At 40.6% G+C, this 20,559-nt stretch overlaps 1 non-coding gene and 1 pseudogene across 1 annotated transcript; both read left to right on the plus strand.

Annotated features, from left to right (window-relative positions):
* Window positions 1–15,889: 15,889 nt before the first annotated feature.
* Window positions 15,890–16,206, plus strand: LOC124514195 (dynein light chain roadblock-type 1-like; annotated as a pseudogene).
* A 2,029-nt stretch (window positions 16,207–18,235) lies between these two features.
* TRNAQ-CUG (transfer RNA glutamine (anticodon CUG)) lies at window positions 18,236–18,307 on the plus strand. The gene has a single exon. It is a non-coding gene; the product is annotated as a tRNA-Gln (tRNA).
* The last annotated feature ends 2,252 nt before the right edge of the window (window positions 18,308–20,559 follow it).

Raw genomic sequence — 20,559 nt, forward strand, 5'->3', positions numbered from 1 at the left:
AGCACGTGCTCAATAATTCTTTGTTGGATAAATGAATGAATACTAGGAGCAACAACTGCAGATAAAATCCAGGAATTATAATTGTCACATGTTCTCAGGGAAGAACAGTCCTTCCCCTAGCCTCAGAAGATTAATTATGACTGGTGGAAGGCTGTAATCTTCTAACCACTCTTTACCAGTGATTGAACTAGCAGGGGGCATGGATCTATGACTTGCCCATGAAACAGTAGCCTCTGGAAGGCTCCTAGAGAGACATCTGTTTTCCTGAAAGAAAGGATGAAAACATACAATATTCTCCTTTCTACTCTTTGTCTTCTCTTGTCTTTCTATTCACAGTGCCCACTTTAGTATTGGCACATGGCAGGTTCTCAGTAAAATATGTGTTGAATGAATGAATGGATACTAGAAGCAACAATTGCACTACCTTGTCCAGGCACTACCTTGAATGTGGATGTGGTGGCTGGTGCTGCAGGAGACATCTTGCCACCATGAAGGAAAGGTTGAGCATTCTAGATCTATACTGGGCTGCTGAACTGACACCCAGTATTTGTCGATCCCCAGACTTCCCTATGTGAGAAAAGCAAACTCCTACTGACTTAAATCACCATTAGTCAGGATGTTTTGTTACTTGCAGCCAAAAACATCTTAACCAATACAGGAATCATATTCTTTTCACTGGTGCCTCCTTACCACCTACTGTGTTCCACTACACCTCTTCTGTGGGTGCCTCTCCATAGTATTGAGAGCCTTCACAGTTCCGTGGAAGAGAAAGCTTGAGATTTTTCTAGGTCTATTAATTTCTACATTAAATCTTTTGATATGGCCTAGTTGTTCACAAATCTATTTGAGGACGGCAAATAAGAGATTTTAATGCAGTGTTATGTGCTACACTGGAGGTTTTGATAAACTGTTCTGGGAGCATCACACACATACAAAAATAATTACTACTAATACTGAGCAATCTCAAATGTGTTACCCTATTCTCAGCAACAAGAAATCCCCACCCCCTTGATCTCCTGCCACTTTCTGTTTCCTTCTGGCAGTGAAGAATAAACCCTCCTGTTTTCACTAGGTCCCTGTCGCTGGCAAGTCTTAGAAATAATGTTACTGGGGAAATAACAAATAAGTAAAATAAAGTCTTTACTGTTCTATTTCCTCATAGATGAGCTTTATAAACTTAGGACCAAAAAGATAATATATTAGTTCTTATTCCAGTTGACTCTACAAAGGTAGATCAACGTGTCTGTGTGAAAAGCTCATTTCCTCTTTGGGAAATTTATTTACTGACTTTCCTACAACTTTTCTCTCTCTTTCGTCCCCACAACAGTTCTCCCTCCTTAATCCCACCAGAAAACAATACTGTACATGGGACTCTTCAATATTGTGACAGAGATCAATAGCCTGATTGATGAGTCAACCATTTCACGTTCATTGTTGTCCATTGTGGCCTACTGAGACAAATACATCCACTCAGTAGGTATCTTGTTTTCCAACTTCTTTAAATGAAATACTTGTGATGAGTGTATGTGCATACTGTGACCACATGCATTAAAGTAAACTGTGGTGCTACTCCCCAACTTTTTTATTAGCACAGATAGGTTCCTTCACATTACTCTTTTATTTACATTTCTTGAGGACAGGTAGGGCATTTTACAGGCCTCCAAGAGGTTGAAGTAAATGTAAATGTAATGATTTACATCTTTTTACATTTACATTTACAGCTTAGTACCACAAGCCTTCTTGACATGGAATTAACTTGACCTATATGATAAATGTTTGCTTTTTACTGAGGAAGAGTTTATGGTCACTACACAGATTCATCATCTAAAGATGAAGGATGGTAGAGGAAATCTTTTTTTAAAAATTTTTAATGTTTATTTTTGAGGGGGGGAGGGGCAGAGAGAGAGAGGGAGACACAGAATCCGAAGTAGGCCCCAGGCTCTGAGCTGTCAGCACAGAGCCTGACATGGGGCTCGAACTCATGAACCATGAGAGCATGACCTGTGCTGAAGTTGGAGGCTTAACTGACTGAGCCACCCATGTGTCCCAGGATGGTAGAGGAAATCTTGAAACAAGCATTATACATTCACATTTATAGTATCACAATGTTTACATTTTTATTTTACATGAATAATTGACTACTGATAAACTACTGTGTGTGACTATTACCAGAAACTAAACATTACATGATCATTGCCTCACCAAAAAATTAAAATCTTCTCAAGTCTGATAAGTAGTGGCAGATTTGTTCCTCAAAAACCTTCTAGGAAATATTTTTTTAATACAATGACCTATCCGGAAGGGTTCTAAAATGATAAGAGAGAGAAAAAATTCTCACAGTGTACATGCCTAAACCTTTCAGGATGAGGAAAGAAAGGAGAGAACAAGAGAAAAAGGTAGGAAACCAGAGATTCTGGATGCTTGGGTCTGCCATGCCATATGGGCTCCCTGGACAAAAGCCATCTGGAGTGGAACAGATTGTTTCACGATGTTAAAGCTGCCAGATCACAGGATTTCTGGGATTTCTCTCTATTCCCTGGGGCAGGCTAGAAATTTAATTCTAAGCATATCCTAGTAATGGGATGTAAACTGTGTGTCCTTAACCAAGGAAGACAGAGGGTCTCATCTTTATCCATCCAATCTTTATTAGAACTCTAGAAATGTAATTCTTTGTGAGTGGGGGACAGGGGGTGGGAATTTAAGGGTCAAAAGTTTAAGAAACATGTTATACCATCCCTGGAAGAGGCATAATGGACAGAGCAAATGAAAAGTCTTGAGACATATTTGATCTGAAAAAAAATCTTGTATTTCTCATACTTATTTGATTTATAGAAACTTTTTTGGTTTGCATTTGGGGAAAAAATTGCTGTAGAATGATGGACAATAAAATCTCTTTTCTAGTACTGCCTCTACATGCTTCTAGACACAATACTCAGGTATGTGCAAATGTAAAACAAATACTCTTGTTGTTCTTGGGAAAGACCAGAATGCATACATTCTGACTGGGAAGTTCAGTGTCTTTTTCAATAATGTCAGTTAGATGTGGTTTTTGATGGGACCTATACTTCTGCAAATTAAGCTTCCTTCAGGAAAAATGTGGCCTTATTAATGTGGATTTAGGCAACATAGACTCCAATAGGCCATAGGAAGTGCCCTCATGTCAGAAGACTGGAAATGCCAAAGCCCAACACTTGACCCCTCTGCAAAAGCCCCAAACCTACGTCATCAAATTCTGGGACATGTATTGACATCAAACTAGTGAATTTTCAAGTCTTTTATAAATCAAAGGGCAAGGTCATGGGGATGGAGTTGCCCCTAAAAGAAGTAAACAAATTCAAGTATCAATAATCTTGGGAATGAACAATTCTTACCCAAATTCCTACACAAAGTTAAAGAACAATCTTTTCCTTTTTCTCGATCTGTAAGATGTTGGGTCTGGACTCCAGTGAGGGAAACATAAACATGCTACCTGTGGCAAGGGGCAATTGTCTCCCATTTAAAGAAGATAAGTAGGTCCTGCAAAGTGGTTGTTGACAGGGTCTAGGAAGAAAGGTGTCCAGGTGGGTATCCCTGTGATGGATGGGGTGACTGATGTTGTAAGCAATCCTGTCTGCAGTCCTCACCTCTGGGATTTAATTCATTTCCCACAGTCCCAACCCTCAAAAGTTATAGCTTGGTCTCAACTTCCACTGGGGGATTGCAGGAAGGGTCTGTGTCCACTGTCAGGATAAAGTAGGATAGAGAAAACAATAGAACAGAAAACTGGTCACAAAATGGGGAGAGTGCAGAGCAATGGTGGGGAGGCAGAAAACCGGATTAGACAAGACACAGCCAGAAGAGATACGTGGAAATTACAAGACTGTTAAACAGAATGGGGCCTCAGATGAATGTGACAGAAATTCCAGAGTGATGAATCGGGAACATTTGGGATACACATTCAATATAAGACATTGCTCATATATTTCTCTGACAAATAAGGAAACAGCAATGGTTCTAAAGAAAATATCATCTTCATAGAAATGTCTAGTATTATTTCTCACAGCCAAGGACGACAATATGAATGGTAGTAGGTATTTCTGAGTGTGCTGTGGGAATTCCAAAGAAGGGACTAATGGTAAGAAAAAATATGAATGTGTAATATGAGAGTATTTTAACTCCACATACATCTGGAAATAACTGCCTTTGTTATTTAGTGTTGATAAAGTATCAGGACCTTGTTTTTCAGAGTCACTTTTTTTCTTAATGTTTATTTATTTTGAGAGACAGAGAGAGACAGCACAGGCACAAGCAGGTGAGGGGCATAGAGAGAGAGGGAGGGAGGGAGAGAATCCCAAGCAGGCCCTGTGCTGTCAGCCTGTCAGTGTAGGGACTGAAACAGGGCTGGAACTCACACACTGTGAGATCATAACCTGACCCGAAATCAAGAGTCAGACGCTTAACTGACTGAGCCACCCAGGTGCCCTCAGAGTTACTTTTCAGTGAATAGTATGCTACACATTTTGTTATCAATCCTCTCAACTTTGGTTGTCCTCTATGCCTTCTCATTAACAGAATATTAAATAAGCAAGCATTTTTTAAAAACCAAAATGAAAGAACCATTCTCCAATAATTTCAGAGATTTGTTTACTCTTCTTTACTAAAGAAGGCATTCCAGAACATAAGGCCCAGAAGATCCTCACCTCTGGCAGAAAAGCATTCTCTTGTACAAACACAAACCTACTATGGATTCTTTGCTTTTAAAAGTAACATTATAATTTAACTGTCCTATGTGAAGAATAGTAGTGAAAGAGCTGACCAAGTTTAGCTGGATATTCTGACTCACACACAAAAAAAAAGCAAGTAACTCTGTAAATACAATTTAAACTTAGCTGGAGCCAAGGCAAACCAAGCTGCTTTGACGGTAATGTTAACATTTAGGACACCATGAATATTAACTCTGAGCTTGCTACTCACTGGGGAGTTCTGTGGACCAATTTGCTTAAACTCAGAGGCTAAAACACCTTTTTAAAATGTCAAACATGTGTAGAATATAAAGGAAAAGAGCAAGGTAAATGCAATTAGCAAAAATAGAAAATTGGGGAAAGTGAAATTTTGGCATCTGTATTTGGACTTCACGTAGAGATAAGTAGTGGCTGTGAGTCAACTGAGCATAGGACTTTGGGTCCAAGTCTTGCCTTACCTAGTTGTGCTCTAGAAGCTTCCATGAGAGGCACAGGCGTGTCAGCTTTTGACTGTACTGGCTGCCTCAGGCCTGCTGGTGAACAGCAATGGTGTTCCATATTTCAAAACTGTACATTGGGCATTACTTTTGAAGCCTTCTAGCCATAGAGTTACTATTTTTGAAGCCTTCTGACCATACAGTTTTTAACCTAGAATGAGTTGTTTACATCTTAAGTAGTAATATGTGGCATTTCAAAATAGCATTTTAAAGCTATATAATGAGTATACTCAAAATAATATGTAAGAGACATAATGATCAACCTCCATTTATCCTATGACATGCCTGTGAAGCTCTCTATAGGTTTTTCTACTTTTCCTGACTTTTAAAATAGTTCTTGTGTCTCTGTACCCCAATAATTTCAGGGTGGTCCTTAAACAACAAAACAGGTCACTCTGAGGAAAAATTGTGGTAAAAAGCTAGAATTAATTTGGGGACTTGGGAGAGACTTTGAGAAGGTCTGGGGAAAATAGGGTTCCCTTGGCACTACGTTGGAGTCACCAAAGGGTGACGAGGAGTTGGTTCAATGGCTACAAGGAAAGCTATAAAAGCAACTCAAACCAAAGGCTCTGGGGAAGGGCATTTGTAAGTATGTCTCAAAAGATTTTAAAATGTACATTCCACTCTAGGAGCTTATCATCATAAATAAACAATGATGGATTATGAAAAGGTGTAACAAGGAGGTTCACTGCAGTTCTGTTAATAATCATGAATATTGGGAGTAACCAAAAGTCCCAGCAATAGGGGATTGAGAAAATAAATTAGAGTACATTCAGACAATAAAATAATCTGCCAGCCATTAAAGATAATGTTAGATAAATGTCTCTATCACCAACAAAGAGGTGTTTATAATATATTGTTAAGAGGCAATGCAGGTTACACAACAGAACATATAGCATGATGCTATTTTTATTTATACACATGTGGATTGAAAAGTGGAATTATATGCATCAAGGTGGTAAAGTGGCTAACTTTAAAAGGAATTAACTATCCCGGCATTTTTGATTTGCCACAACGATGGAGGGACCTGCTGACATTTGGAAGGATGGGTCAATATGCTAGACAGTCCACACCAGGAAGAAGTGTCCCACCAGTTGATGTTTCTTGAGGAGTATCCTGCCGCATGGAGTAGTTATACATACACTGGACGTAATACTGTGGTATTGTGCATAGATCCCTTTGTCTTTTCACAATATTCATTAATGCTATTACATATAAAATTTATCTGAAAATGAAGAAGCCAATGACTTGCCATACAAACCTCTTTGGAGAAACCTGTGTAAATGATCTGAACTAGATAACCCCAAATTGCAAATGCTTTACCCAAAAAATATTTAACTCCATTTCCTCTAGGCATGGTGCTGGGTGCCCTAGAAGGTGCAAAAATGAATAAAATATGACTCTTGCTCTTAAAAAGTACATGATCTCTATGCAAAAGACCAAAAAAAAATCAGAAAGAAGTGAATGCCATAAATGATATGTGTGTGTGTGTGAAAAAGAGAGAGAGAGAGGCAGAGGCAGAGGGAGAAGGAGAGTGAGGGAGGGAGGGAGGGAGGAAAAAAGGGAGAGAGTGAAGGAGAGAGGGAGGGAGAGATAGAGAGAGGGGGAGACAGAGAGGGAGCAGGGGAAAGGGAGGGGGAGAGGGAGGGAAAGAGATCTCAAAATCTCTCCAATATCTCAGAATTAATTCAATGCCCAGAGAATCTCTGGATTTTGAAATCTTCACTAAAGGACGAGCATATAGAGGCACCTGCTGAATGATGCTGGTACTTATCTATCTGTCCATCCATGTATTCATTACAATCAACAAACAAACATATACTAAGGACCTATGTGCCAACTGTGGGAATACAAACAAGAGGAAGACCAATCTCTACCCTCTAAGTGGGAATAGATGGGTAAACCAGTAAGTACACTATGGATTATAAGCCCCGCAAAGACAAGAGATGAGAATGAAGAAATGGGAGAGCTGTGTGGGCACAAAGGAGGGAGGAAGAGTCGATTCTACTTGGGACAGTCGGAGAAAGCTTCATGGAAGAAGTAATCCTCCAAAGAAGGTAGGGAGAAGATGTAGGGAAGCTAGCCTGAACTCTCTGGGTTCTTCCAAGTATGGCAGTCATGATTCTGTTGATTCCAAGTGACAGACCCAACCCGACCCCGCTAAGGAGAAAATGGGAAGGTACTCACTCAAGGACCTAAAGGGCAGGAGTGTGGCTAGAGACACCTGGAGCCAGGGATTCAGGCTAGTCACACTCTCATCTCTTCCTCTCTCTGAAGACTGGCTTCTTTCTCTCCTACCACAGTCCAGTTTTCTTCACAGAACAGAGGCATGGCTGCCGCAGCTATGGACTCACATCTCCCAGCTTCTCCTCAAGAGAAAAAAGTTCTCTACCACCCAGGTTTAGTTATTGAAACCCTAGGGGAGTTTGATTGCTTTCTTGAGTCACCCACTCGGGACAGGTCACTGTGGCCAGAGCAGTGACTTCCATGATTAGTCCTGCTTGGCCACGGGCCTACCTTTTGACTAAACACTATGTACAGGCAAGTGGGATCATGTAAAAGTATAAATTCCCCATTTGATCCATATAGGGTAGAGAAAACAACTCCCCCCAAGAAAGGGGGGCTATTGCCAGAAGGCAGGAGGAACACAAAATGAGAAATATCCACCATGCCAGGACTCCCCCAATCCATTCCTAATTTCCAACTGCTGACAGAATCTCTCGTTCCGGGGTTCATATTACAGCAGCAAAGATGAAACTACAAATGTAGCTGCATGAGCTGACCTCTAACTGGATTTAGGTGGTACAAGTCTCTTCAGAGCTGATTGAGTCACAGCCAGCTAGACCAGCACTGGGGTCTGGCAAAGAGCAAGCCTGCAGACAGAGAAGGAATGCTGACCTTCTGCCAGCTAGAATGCTCATATCTTCAAGGCCACAGTCAAGGCCACCTACTATAGTTGCCCCTGAAAAGGATGGACTAGAAGGCTGCAAGGCTGCAGTACACGCTCATGTTGCAGAGCAGTAAGAATCTGGGAGAGAGGGAATGTCAGAGGGGATGTGAATTGGAATGGGTAGCACAGTTCCACTGGCAGATATGAACTCCCCAGTCCCCTTGTACTCAAGTGGTGGGAGGCTTTCTCCATGTGAAAGCACCATCCCTCACAATCCCTCATTTGCCCTTCCCCACTTTATGGTTTCTCTTGCTCACTCCTAACGACCCTTCCCACTTTATATTTTCCTTATTTCCCTTGTTTATTCTCTGTGTCCCCCACTAGACTGTAACCTCCACAAGGACAGGGATTTTTGCCTGTTGTTCACATCTGGGTTCCCTAAACAGTGCCTGTCACATGGTAGGTATTAATGATATTTGAAAATTATCTGTTAAAGGACTAAATTTCCAAGAATTCAAAAGGGAGATTGTCACCTATTGAGTAGAGAACTGTTTCTCCACCCCATAGGTAGGAAGCTACCTAGCATAACATTCCTGGGCTCACCTCTCAATTCCTTCCTCCCCGGGGAAGATGAAGTGATGTACTCATGGATGCATTTGAGACAAAGGGCAAAGCCTCAGTCATCCTCTGGAAAGGCCTGCCTTCCTCCTCTGTGCCCACCTGTGCGCGTTCTGTGGGGCTGGCTTTGGTCCAGCACCGCTGTGGCTGATAACAGAAGTGTTTCCATCTAATTTGTGCAGATATAGGTCTTATTCCTGGAATCAGCTTTCTTGGTAATAAAGGTGATGTTTTGATCCCATACTTGCCTAACTTGTCTGTCTTAATTCTCTATTGGTTCAAAATTATTTATTGGTCCCTGTGGAGATCTAGCATCACCTAAAAATGGAGTAGTTATACATACACTGGACGTAATACTGTGGCATAATCAGGGGGCTCCTGGCTGGCTTGGTCAGCAGAGCAGATCCTGAACCTTGATCTCAGGATCTCTGGAGTCCAAGTGCCACGTTGGGGGGGTGAAGATTGCATTAAATTTTTTTTTAATTTAAAAAAAAAATAATAAAATACATTAAAAAATAAAAATGGTATAATCAATAAAAATGATCTTGTTACAAAGCAGCATATGGTAGCACCTAAATTATGCCCCGTCACAGATCAGATTCCCTGGAAACAGACCATAAGACTCTGAGATTTGCATGCAAGAAGTTTTGTGGGGGCACAGTTCTCAGCAGCAGCCACCTGTGAGGGAGAGAAAGGAGAAGGACTGGCAGGCGGAAGGACTGAACTGTGATATGGTGGCAGGTGGCCAAGGCTGGTGACCCTATTTCCCTCTTCCTTTCTTTGGCCAGTCACTGCATGCAGGCAGCGTCAGGCCAAGGGCATAACCCTGGCCCAGGGCAATTCCCTGGGAAAGACTGGCAGGAGTCATAAGAAGCACATTCCAGGTCCTTGCAGCAGAATCTGTGTGAGCACCGTGGAGTTAATCTACCTACCATTCCCCTGTAGCAGATTAGCTATAATGCAGAGTAGGAAGCGAAGTTGGTAAGAGAATGTTTTGAGCTTAGGCCTGGAAAGATGAGTGAGTGACAGAGAAGAAAACATCCAAGGGACATCACGTGCACTCAAATTCAAGTGGGTCAAGGGGAATGCTTGTCGGAGAGACTGGGGCTTAAGGAGAAAGGAGAAGTCTGGAGTACCTCTGTGAGGTGTCATCCAAAGAGAAAGAGCAGATGCTTTGTTTGTGGACATGAGCAGCAGGAATTCATACTCCCACTTGCAATACTCTCCAGTATAGGATGGATGCAGTGAACAGTGGGTTCTGTTTTTCCAAACTTCTGGAAAAGTAAAAGAAATCTGTAGGTGTGTAAGGGACCCCAAGAGGTGATTCTGGGCTTGCATAACACCCTGGGTGTGCCTCTATCACTGTATTTACACTCTGAGCTGATAAAGACAAAAGACTTTAAAGGGACACATCTGATCCCCTCCTGTGTTTATTTTTTTTTCAATGTTTACATATTTGAGAGAGAGACAGAGACAGAGAGATCACACACATGAGCAGGGTAGGAGTAGAGAGAGAGGGAGACACAGAATCTGAAACAGGCTCCAGGCTCTGAGCTGTCAGCACAGAGCCTGACGTGGGGCTTGAACCCATGAACTTTGACATCATGACTTGAACTAAAGTCAGACACTTAATCAACTGAGCCACCCAGGTGCCCCTCCCCTCCTGTGTTTAAGCACTGGAACCCTTGGCCAGAATGGTTGAAAAATACCTCTGCTTCCTTGCTCAATAGGGACACTGTGACAGGTCTTCTCCAACCCCCCCCAACTCATTAGCTCTACACAGTCCTATCTCAGGCATGCACACTAGCATGGATTCGGAACTCAAAAGAAATTAGAGCAGATCCAAGAAAAGTCAAGTTGGGGAAAATAGAAGATTTAATGAAAATTCACAATCTTGCCCAGAGACTACCTTCTGTCTAATAACTGGGAGCTATTAGATTAATTATAATAAGCTTTACATTGGAATGGTCAAGGTCATTCTGTGAGAAGTTACAGGGTTTTATGCTTATCAGTAGATTGTCAGAGCATGGACTTGTGCCAACAGGACACATAGGAATGAGACTCAGTGATACAGCAGCATATTTGTGATTAAGCCTGGCCACTGTGATACGTCACTAAAGTTGTCCTGTGCACATATTTTATATGCAGAAAATTTTGGGTGAAAAATAAAAGCTCCTTTCAAACAAAAGAATGCCTATGCTCAAGTGTAATGAAAGATAAATTATTAAGCAAGAAGTGTACATTATTAGCACAAGGCAATTAGATGTATTCACCGAAGAAAAAGTTCGAGTACCACAAGTAGTTCAACTTAAAATAACTCTTGGAATCCACATGGCAATTTCAACTTAAAATGGACATCCTGAGATTTTTCTGCTCCACTAATCTAATTTAAATTTTTAAAACACAGTAAAAATCTCCAAGGAAATATGAAATAGGATAAAAAATTATAACAGAGTTAAATTTAGCTGTTTAAAAAAATCAGTATATAATTATTAATCCGTGACATTTAGAGCTTAAAATTTCACAATTCTTTATTGCACTTCTATAATTTGATGTCTAGTCAATTTATGGTGTGTACAGAATGTATTATAATATGCCAGAATAGTACATTTAAGTTTTAAGTAAGTATCCAATCTACTCACTCATATTCTCTAGCAAAGTGTTTAAGTGTTCACTGAATTTTTTATTTTAATTAAGTTTATTTATTTTGAGAGAGAGCACGAGCGAGGAAGTGGCAGAGAGGGGGGGGGAGAGAATCCCAAGCAGACTCCGTGCTATCAGCACAGAGCCCAATGCGGGGCTCAAACTCACAAATGGTAAGATCATGACCTGAATTAACATCAAGAGCCGATGCTCAACCGACTGAGCCACCCAGGCACCCCTAAATGTTCACTGAATTTCTAAGAAAAATAAGGAATAATTTTAATGGCAATTTATATTCCTAGATCTTAAGGATATTTCAGGGAAATAAACATTAAATTTTGTTTGACAGCTAAAAACTAGTTAAGTGATTACCAAGGTTATTCAATAAAGTTTGGGTGAAAGTATATAAATGCAATGATGCATCAGTGGTCCCGACTTTCATATCCTTACTCAAAATAGTAAGCTTTTCTTCAATAGTAGAGTTTGAAAATTAAATTCAAAATATCGCTTATTTGAAAGGGAGACACTTTTGCATGGCTGGTGGGAATGCAAACTGGTGCAGCCATTCTGGAAAACAGTATGGAGATTCCTCAAAAAATTAAAAACCGAACTACCCTAGGATCCAGCAATCGCACTACTAGGTATTTATCCAAAGGATACAAAAATGCTGATTTGAAGAGACACATGCACCCCAATGTTTATAGCAGCGCTATCAGCAATAGCCAAATTATGGAAAGAGTCCAAGTGTTCACTGACTAATGAAGGGATAAACAAGATGTGGTGTATATATACAATGGAATATTGCTCAGTGATCAAAAAGAATGAAATAACGTGGCTAGAACGTGGATAAAGTACATTATGCTAAGCAAAATAAGTCAGTCAGAGAAAAACAAATGTATGATTTCACTTATGTGGAATTTAAGAAACAAAACAGATGAACATAGAGGAAGGGAAGGAAAAATAAAATAAGATAAAAAGAGAGAGGGAAGCAAACCATAAGAGACCCTTAAATACAGAGAACAAGCTGAAGGTTGCTGGAGGATGCTGGGTGAGGGGATGGGCTAAATGGGTGATGGGCATTAAGGAGGGCACTTGCTGGAATGAGCCAGGGGTATTGTATTTAAGTGATGAATCACTGAATTCTACTCCTGAAACCAATACTATGCTATATGTTAACTTGAATTTAAATTAAAAAAACAAAAACGAAATCACTCATTTGATTTTATACTTCCACTTCCTATAATACAGCCTAAGAAAATAATTCTAAAAATAGAAAAAGCTCCATGCTCAAAGATTTGACGCAGCATTATGCATAACTGAAAATTTTAAAATAACTAAAATGTCCAATGATATTTGAGGATGTAATCTTGAGTATATCAGCTGTATGGAATTGTACGTGGGCCTTTTTACATGTCAGAGTCACATAACTGGGACATACTCTGACCCAGTGTGAAGATCACTGTACCTGGATCATTTCTTCAGGGATGCCTAAAAATGTACAGTATATCTTTTCTATTTTGAGGTAGCAAAAAGTGGTATTTTGACATCTATAACCACTTCTCTCTCCTGTAACTTATTCTCACGTTAGTTCTGAAAGTATGATCAAATAAGTCTACATATTTAAAAGAATGCCTGGAAATTTTGCCAAGTGTCAACATATTATAAAGTCAATTGTGTGGTTGACCAGAGAAAAGGGCATACAGCAAACAAACAGACAGAAAATTCCCTGTTCTCAAATTGTTTATGCTCTTGTGAAGCTAGCACGCTAGAAAAAATTTTGAAAACCTCATTGAAGCCTACTTTAAGATATAGTATAAATCAAGTGCATAAACCCTGAGGGGTTTTAGCATAAAAGGGGCTAAACCAAGTCAGGTGGTGCTAATCAAGGTCAGCACACCGGAGCCGGGAACGGGTCAGGACCCACACAGAGCCTGCTGCAGTGTTTCTGCAAAGTTTTAAGGGGCATGAACAATGTACAGTCACTGATCCAGTTGGTGGCATATTTGCTCCCTTCATAATCTGCTTCCTATATAAGCTGTTACTGAGGAAAACAAATGCAGACACATCGAGTCTGTGAACAGATGGTGCTTCTGTATGATGAAGAAAAAATGAGGGTGAGAGGGACAGCAAGTTTAGAAAAGATGGCTCTCTCCCCTGCACCCCCCACCATTGTCTGCTGGTTTCCTCGTGGCCCTCCTCCTGCTAGCCCCAGCTCTCTCTTCAGCTCCTCCCACCTTTGTTAGGATGAAAGAGGTTACAGGTTAGAGAGACAGAAGATGATGCTTAATCCTAAATCCCCTTTGTGCATTTTAGTTGAGCCCTTGTCTTCCAAAGTAAAATAAAAAGGCTAAGGCAGCTGTAAAATGGCAGCGAGGCCGTGCACAAAGAGCACGGGGCATATGGTGACCTTCCTTTTTCCGAGACGGGTTGAGCCTCCGTTGTCATGCTAGGGGGTTGTTCTTAAATGTCATTTGGAGGCTATTGTTTGTCTGAGGCCCAGAAGAATGTGACCGTCTTGCTGAGCTGGAGGGAAAAAGAATCCAAAAAGGGTTTATGGAAATGCCTGGAAATTTTGCCAAAATGTCAGTGTACTAATTGTCTGCCGTATTACATCTAAGGCAGCTCCATCTCTGTGTATGGGTTTGAAAGTGTATGTGTACTTTGTTATTGTCCTTTGGTTCTTTTTGCCTTGTTTTGGATCAAGATTCTATAGTATTACAGCAAAGGTGGTGTGGTGTGTGTTACAACGAAGTGTTACACTATAGTGACAGTGACCACCCTAATCAGATTTTCCAGAGTTGTTCTTATTTCTATGTGTCTATTTAGTACTCTCCTACTTGTCAGATCACGTTTGTCCATGTGTTTAATTCCAAAAATAAATTACTATTGGTCCCCTGTTTATTATGAAACATGTACATGATAGGTATGAATAAATACTGAAGGAAGGAAGGAAGGAAGGAAGGAAGGAAGGAAGGAAGGAAGGAAGGAAGGAAGATAATGAATAAATGAATGAATGAAAGTGCTATACTAGGAGGTGTCCAGAAACTTAGACTTCAGTTCTTTTTTTTTTTAAGTTTGTTGATTTATTTTGAGAGAGAGAGAGAGCGAGAGAGAGCGAGCGAGCCAGGGAGGGACAGAGAGAGAGGGTGAGAAAGAGAATCCCAAGCAGGCCTGGGGCTGTCAGCACAGAGTCCAATGTGGGTCTCAAACCAATGAGCCGTGAGATCATGACCTGAGCCAAGATAAAGAGTTGGACAATCGTGACCTGAGCTGAGATCAAGAGTTGGGCACTTAACTGACTGAGCCACCCAGGTGCCCCACTTAGACTTCAGTTCTAACTTCACCACTATTTGTGTGGCACTTGACCAGGAAAAGTAACCTCCTAGGTCTTTGGTTTCTTCATCTAGCAAACGTCCAGACACGTCTCATTTATTTCTGAGATCCATCCAGACCCCAAGAACCTATATTCTAATAAAAGATGGCTTCATCCTTCATTTTTAAGCCCTTTTTCTTGGTTCCTGGTCTGATGACTTAATTGCGACTAATCAGATTTACTGGTCCTCGACCAAACATGGGCAATGACATTTAAAGTTTCTCTATCCTAAGGTAGGTAGAGAGCCCAGGACTGGTAGTCACTAAAAGAACAACCTATCACGGGGGGAATATACACAGAAACAAGATCATTTAGGCCTACTGTATTTCTTTAAGGAGAAAATGAGTATAAGCTTTAGGGCAGAGGGGATATCAAAGTGTAGAGGCAAAAATTAAAGGAAACTTAGTCAAGAATTTTAATAGATGATTTAAGAATAATATACTAAGTGAACTGAAAGACGTAAAAGTGAAATATGAGCAATTTGGGGCTTGTGTGGGGCTGTTCCATAATGAAGACAAGACATCTGAACATACAGCCAAAGAAAGAATGCCTTGGACTTAGCTGCACGCACTCAAAATGTGGTCCAAGTTATAAGAGAAGACATGAGGGGTATTTTTGAAAATCATTTTTATTCTGATATTTAATGTTGCTACAAAGAATGTTGTAATCTAATGCAGTAGCTAAGTGAAAGCTGATAAAAATATAAGAAATGCATCCCTTCAGAGCCCAGGGTCTCTAAGGGGCCCTCCAAGCTGGAGTAAGGTGAGAAATCCTAAGCAAAAGAGCTAGCAACTTCTCCTTCAACACCCCTACCCCTCAGCAGGCTGGAGGAGGAGGGGGGGGAGGGGGAGGGGGAAAAGTGGGGAAGAACTCTGTGTCTGTGCATGTTTGGGGGTTCATCTCCCAGGGAGACCCCACAGTACTACCATACATACTGCAGAACACCACCACTAAACAAGCAGCGTGTGCTGTTCGCTACATTAGCAATAGAATTAATGTTTTAGTTAACTGATTCCATTTTTACCCGATGCTTTTTACTGATCGAACAGGGAGATAAAGGGATCTGTTTTTAGAACTGATAATTTTTTAAAAGAAAGAGAATGAGCGGCTGAGTGCCAGTGTCACAGAACTACCCAATCAGTGGGAGATGGCAGAGGTAGAGGAGACACTGAAGCCACTTCAGAGAAAGAAAGGAGTACAGGGAATCATGGTGGTGAGGACAGGCCTTCCCATCAAGAGCACCATGGACAATCCCACCACCGCACAGTATGCCAACTTCATGCACAACCTCACCTAAATGCCCGGAGCACCATGCATGAAATTGACCCCCAGAATGACCTCAACTTCCTTCGAATTTGCCCCAAGAAAAATGAAATTATGGTTATACCAGATTAAGACGATTTCCTGAGTGTGATTCAGAATCCAAATGAATCCACGCTCTTGGCTTCCTGCATCATTCCTTAATTGAATAGCCTCCAAGAATTATAATATTAATCATGTCAACAAACTCACAGGTGAAAATCACCTTTAGAGCCTACTTCGACAAATCCAGTGACCAAAGTCATCAAAGTCATCCCTCTGCTGGCCAATCACCCTGAGTTCTTGGGAGGGCCTTCTTTCTTCGCCTCCAGATCCTGAAGCAAGAGCTCTGAGCAGCCCACACCGTGCTTCCTTCTGTTCAATTTGTCACCCTTGGAAAAGGCTGTTTTTCTTTAACTAAAAATAACTGAAATGCTAAAAAGCGTAGAAAGAATGATAAAGAAAGAAAAGAAGAAAGGAAAACGGGGAGGAAAGAAGAGGTGAGGGAGGAAAGGAAGAAAATGTGCAGCAACGCTTCTGTACCCAAAGTCAAAGATCTTGCTGCTGTCCAAGTCGAGGCTCAGAGTGTCGTTTCTTGCTAAAATCCTAGCCTTTGGTCCTGGCCAGGAATGTAAACTGCTGGTCAACAGGATAAAACTCTGAACTTGTCTCCAGTATCTACCGAAGTTCCCAGCAGCATCCAGAGACAAAAAACAAAACAACTGAAGTTTTTGCATAGCCCTGAAGCAAGGAGAAGAAACTGTCAGCTGCTCTCCACTCCCTACTGCCTGTGTCCTGTGAGCCCCCTCCTTGCTTAGGAACACTCAATTGAGAGTGAAAATGTTTTTCTAAACATAGGCTATCCACATTAGATTTTGCACAATTTTACTAGCTTTGCCATCGATCAAAGTACCTATTCCGTCTAAAATAATAATGATAATGATAATAATAATATCTACCATATATTGAGCACTTATCATGTGCTAGGTTGTGTTCCAAGCACTTTTCATGTATTAACTTATTTAATCCTCACAGGAACCCCACTGGGAAGTTACAAAATATTAGTCCCATTTGCAGATGAAGAAATTGAGGCAGATGAGGTAAAGATGTTTACTGAGGTCATGTGACCAGGATCAACCACAGGCATTCTGGCTGCAGTGTCCATTTTCCTAATCCTGATACTGTGTGATATTAAAAGCTTTTTTGTGGGAATTAAGCCTCCTTATTTTCACTTAACTTCCTCCTTGTTAAACCATACGTAATGCTTTAGCTTTCGTTTCTTCAATGAAATCTGGAATCAGAATCAGGTAAAAAATACATATATAATATAGATCTACACATATATGTATGTATATGTATATTGAAACAGAGTAGTTCAAAGAGATTGAAGTCTGAGAAAGCTTTGGAAGCATATTTGTTCATTTTAGAAGATTTTCAGCAAAAATGCCAGTGCTTTTAATCTCTGCTCCCATATGTTTAAAATAAAAAGCTTTCATTAGAGCAAGTCATTGAACTAAGATGTAATTTTAAAAAGAAAGAAAGAAAAGAAAGGGAAAGGAAAGGAAAGAAGAAAAAGAAAGAAAGAAAGAAAGAAAGAAAGAAAGAAAGAAAGAAAGAAAGAGAAAGAAGAAAGAAAGAAAAGAAAGGGAAAGGAAAGAAGAAAAAAGAAAGAAGCAAAGGAAGGAAGGAAGGAAGGAAAGAGTCCTGAAAATGACCCAGAGTCACTGTCTTCCAAGAAAATGATAAATAGGACCACAGATATAAACAGTTTTAAAAATCTAAAAAAAAAATGTGTTTGGGTTTAGTTTGGATATTTTTTACATGTACCTCTAATCAACAAGGATGGCCACTGTTACCATTTTGGAGCACTTCCTCCAATAAGCATTAATATTTCTAACCACAATCAATGCTTACATCATTTAACTCTTATATGGGGGTTTGGGGGGAATTTTTGTGCCTTAGAAAGGGCCCACATAGCCTTGGGGAAAGAAATGGTATTAATGTGTTAAAAGAAAGTATTCATGGCACCAAAAAACCCACAAAAAAGTTCCATGAAGAGGTTAGTTCTGCTTTAAATAAAAGTCTATGTTTAATACTGTTGAGCGTTTACTACTTCTCATCCACAGAATGGACTCTTGCAGCATCAGAACAACTTGCCAGGTGAATAGCTAGATTCTAGTTATTAAAACAAAGATCCAGGGCTGGCTCAGTTGGTAGAGCATGCAACTCTGGATCGCAGGGTCATGAGTTCAAGTCTCATGTGGAGCATGGAGTCTACTAAAAAACAACGACACAGATCCAATCAAATAAGAGTTTTGAGATTATGAAAATGAATAAAAGAAATTAATGACTGGAAATGTCTACGTTTTAAACTTTAACCCAATTTTTTACCCTGTTGTCAAAGACATAGTTTCATTTGACCATTTCCTTTCTTGAGTTCCTTGGATAGGTTTGGTACAATACAACCACTACTAGAACACAGCTCAATGACCTTTAAAACATTAAGATGTGGGGCGCCTGGGTGGCTCAGTCGGTTGGGTGGCCGACTTCGGCTCAGGTCATGATCTCGCGGTCTGTGAGTTCGAGCCCCGCGTCGGTCTCTGTGCTGACAGCTCAGAGCCTGGAGCCTGTTTCGGATTCTGTGTCTCCCTCTCTCTGACCCTCCCCCGTTCATGCTCTGTCTCTGTCTCAAAAATAAATAAATGTTAAAAAAAAAATTAAAAAAAAATAAAATAAAACATTAAGATGCTTGCTGAATTGGAAAAAAAATAAAGAGAGGCCAGATTTTGAACTGTAGTCCAAAATCTCCCTGTGGAATGTCTAATGCATGAGGAGTTTATAGAAAAGATTGATAATTGTGTTCAAGGGCATCCACATTTTCTTATCTGTCCCCCAACACAGATTGTGTGATACTTGTCAGTTGTGACCTTATGTAGCTCAGGTAAACGTATGTAACTTATAGTGGAGTTGTAATTTTGTGGGCAGTATGGTGTGACCCAGTGGTTCTTAACCCTAGCTGCTTAGTAGAATCACTGGGTGAGTTTCTTGAAAACGCTAATGCCCTGGCCTTAGCCCAGACCAATTTCATGAGTATCTCTAGGTGTAGAATAGGGGCACTGGTGTATTTTCAACTCCCAGAGAATAGTATTATGCAGCAAGGCTTGAAGCATACTGGTACAGAGAAACCACATGGGCTTTGGAGTCAGCTAACACTGAGCTCAGAGACTGGCATTGTCCCTGATTGATTGTGCAAATTTGAATCTTGTTTCATTGTCTGGAAAAGGGAGATGATAATCCCTGCTTCCATAAAGCCACTGTAACTATTAGATGAGAAAGTATGTGGAACATGCTTGGTAAACAGTAAATACCTATTAGTGCCAAGTTATTTTCCTATGTATCTTCAATTTTTTTAAAAAATTATTTAAATTTTTAAAATTTATTTTAAAATTACTTATTTCAGCAATCTCTACACTCAATGTGGGGCTCAAACTCACTACCCAAAGATCAAGTGCATGCTCTTCTGACTGGGCCAGCCAGGTACCCCTATCTTCGATTGTTTTATTACTCTAAAATGTAATTTTGCTAAATTATTTCCAGAAAGTAGCTCAAATATCCAATGTCTTTTCATTCTGTCTCAAGGAATTGCCTTTGTGAAGCTATGGAGTCCCTGGCTAAGGAGCTTGTCTGCTGGGACTGTGCAAGAACAAGCCAAGTGTGAATGCCACGTTTTGAGCAACAAGTCCATATCCATTGCCTCGACATCGGAAGAACAGAAAGGTCTTCCTGTTATCTGTATCTGATCAGATCTAACATGTAGATTCTTCTCCCTTTAGGAAATGACTCAAAGCAGTCCAGAGTGTGCCTGCAAATGCTCCCTGTTCAATGACTTGCTGAATAATAAGGGTTCTGGTATCCCTTCCCAGTGATACCCTACGAATGTGGGCTGCAAGGGGAATCTAACCCTAGGAACTTTCTTTAAAATAAGATAGACAAGGTGGCATTAAGACCACAAGAGATCTCATATATGACCTTGAGATGCCCCATGAGCTAGCTTTGTGACGAGGCACAGAGCAAGTAGATATTGTTGGATACATCAGAGGTCGTCGTTACATGTGGACCTTGCAAGGACAGCAGCTGTGCTTTCCTGACAGTCTGACCCCAGCATGGGGTGGGTGGGGGAGAAGTAGCTAGCCTTTTTCCCCGGCAGTGCCCTTTTCCCATCTCCAATTCAAGCCTTAAACAGTTGAGACTTCCCACCCCACTCAACATTCTGGAAAGGACCAGGAATTTTGTTGACTTCTGTGTTCACTTCAGAAAGAGAGAATTATTTATATTTTTGTTATCATATTTCAATGACCTAAGTTAAACCCTATCCTCTCTTCCTTAGTATTATTTTGCCATGAAGCAATATATGCATTTTGGGGTTCAAGTTTGGATTCTCACCAGTTAGAAAAAGCTCATAATGTATTCGTTGAGTCAAAGACTGGAAACTTTAGTACCAACAGCCATGGCAACTGC

The sequence above is a fragment of the Lynx rufus genome, unplaced genomic scaffold (genome assembly GCF_022079265.1).
Source record: "Lynx rufus isolate CCGP_SWC_20201006 ecotype Redwood Valley unplaced genomic scaffold, mLynRuf1.p SCAF_2, whole genome shotgun sequence".
Taxonomy (NCBI): domain Eukaryota; kingdom Metazoa; phylum Chordata; class Mammalia; order Carnivora; family Felidae; genus Lynx; species Lynx rufus.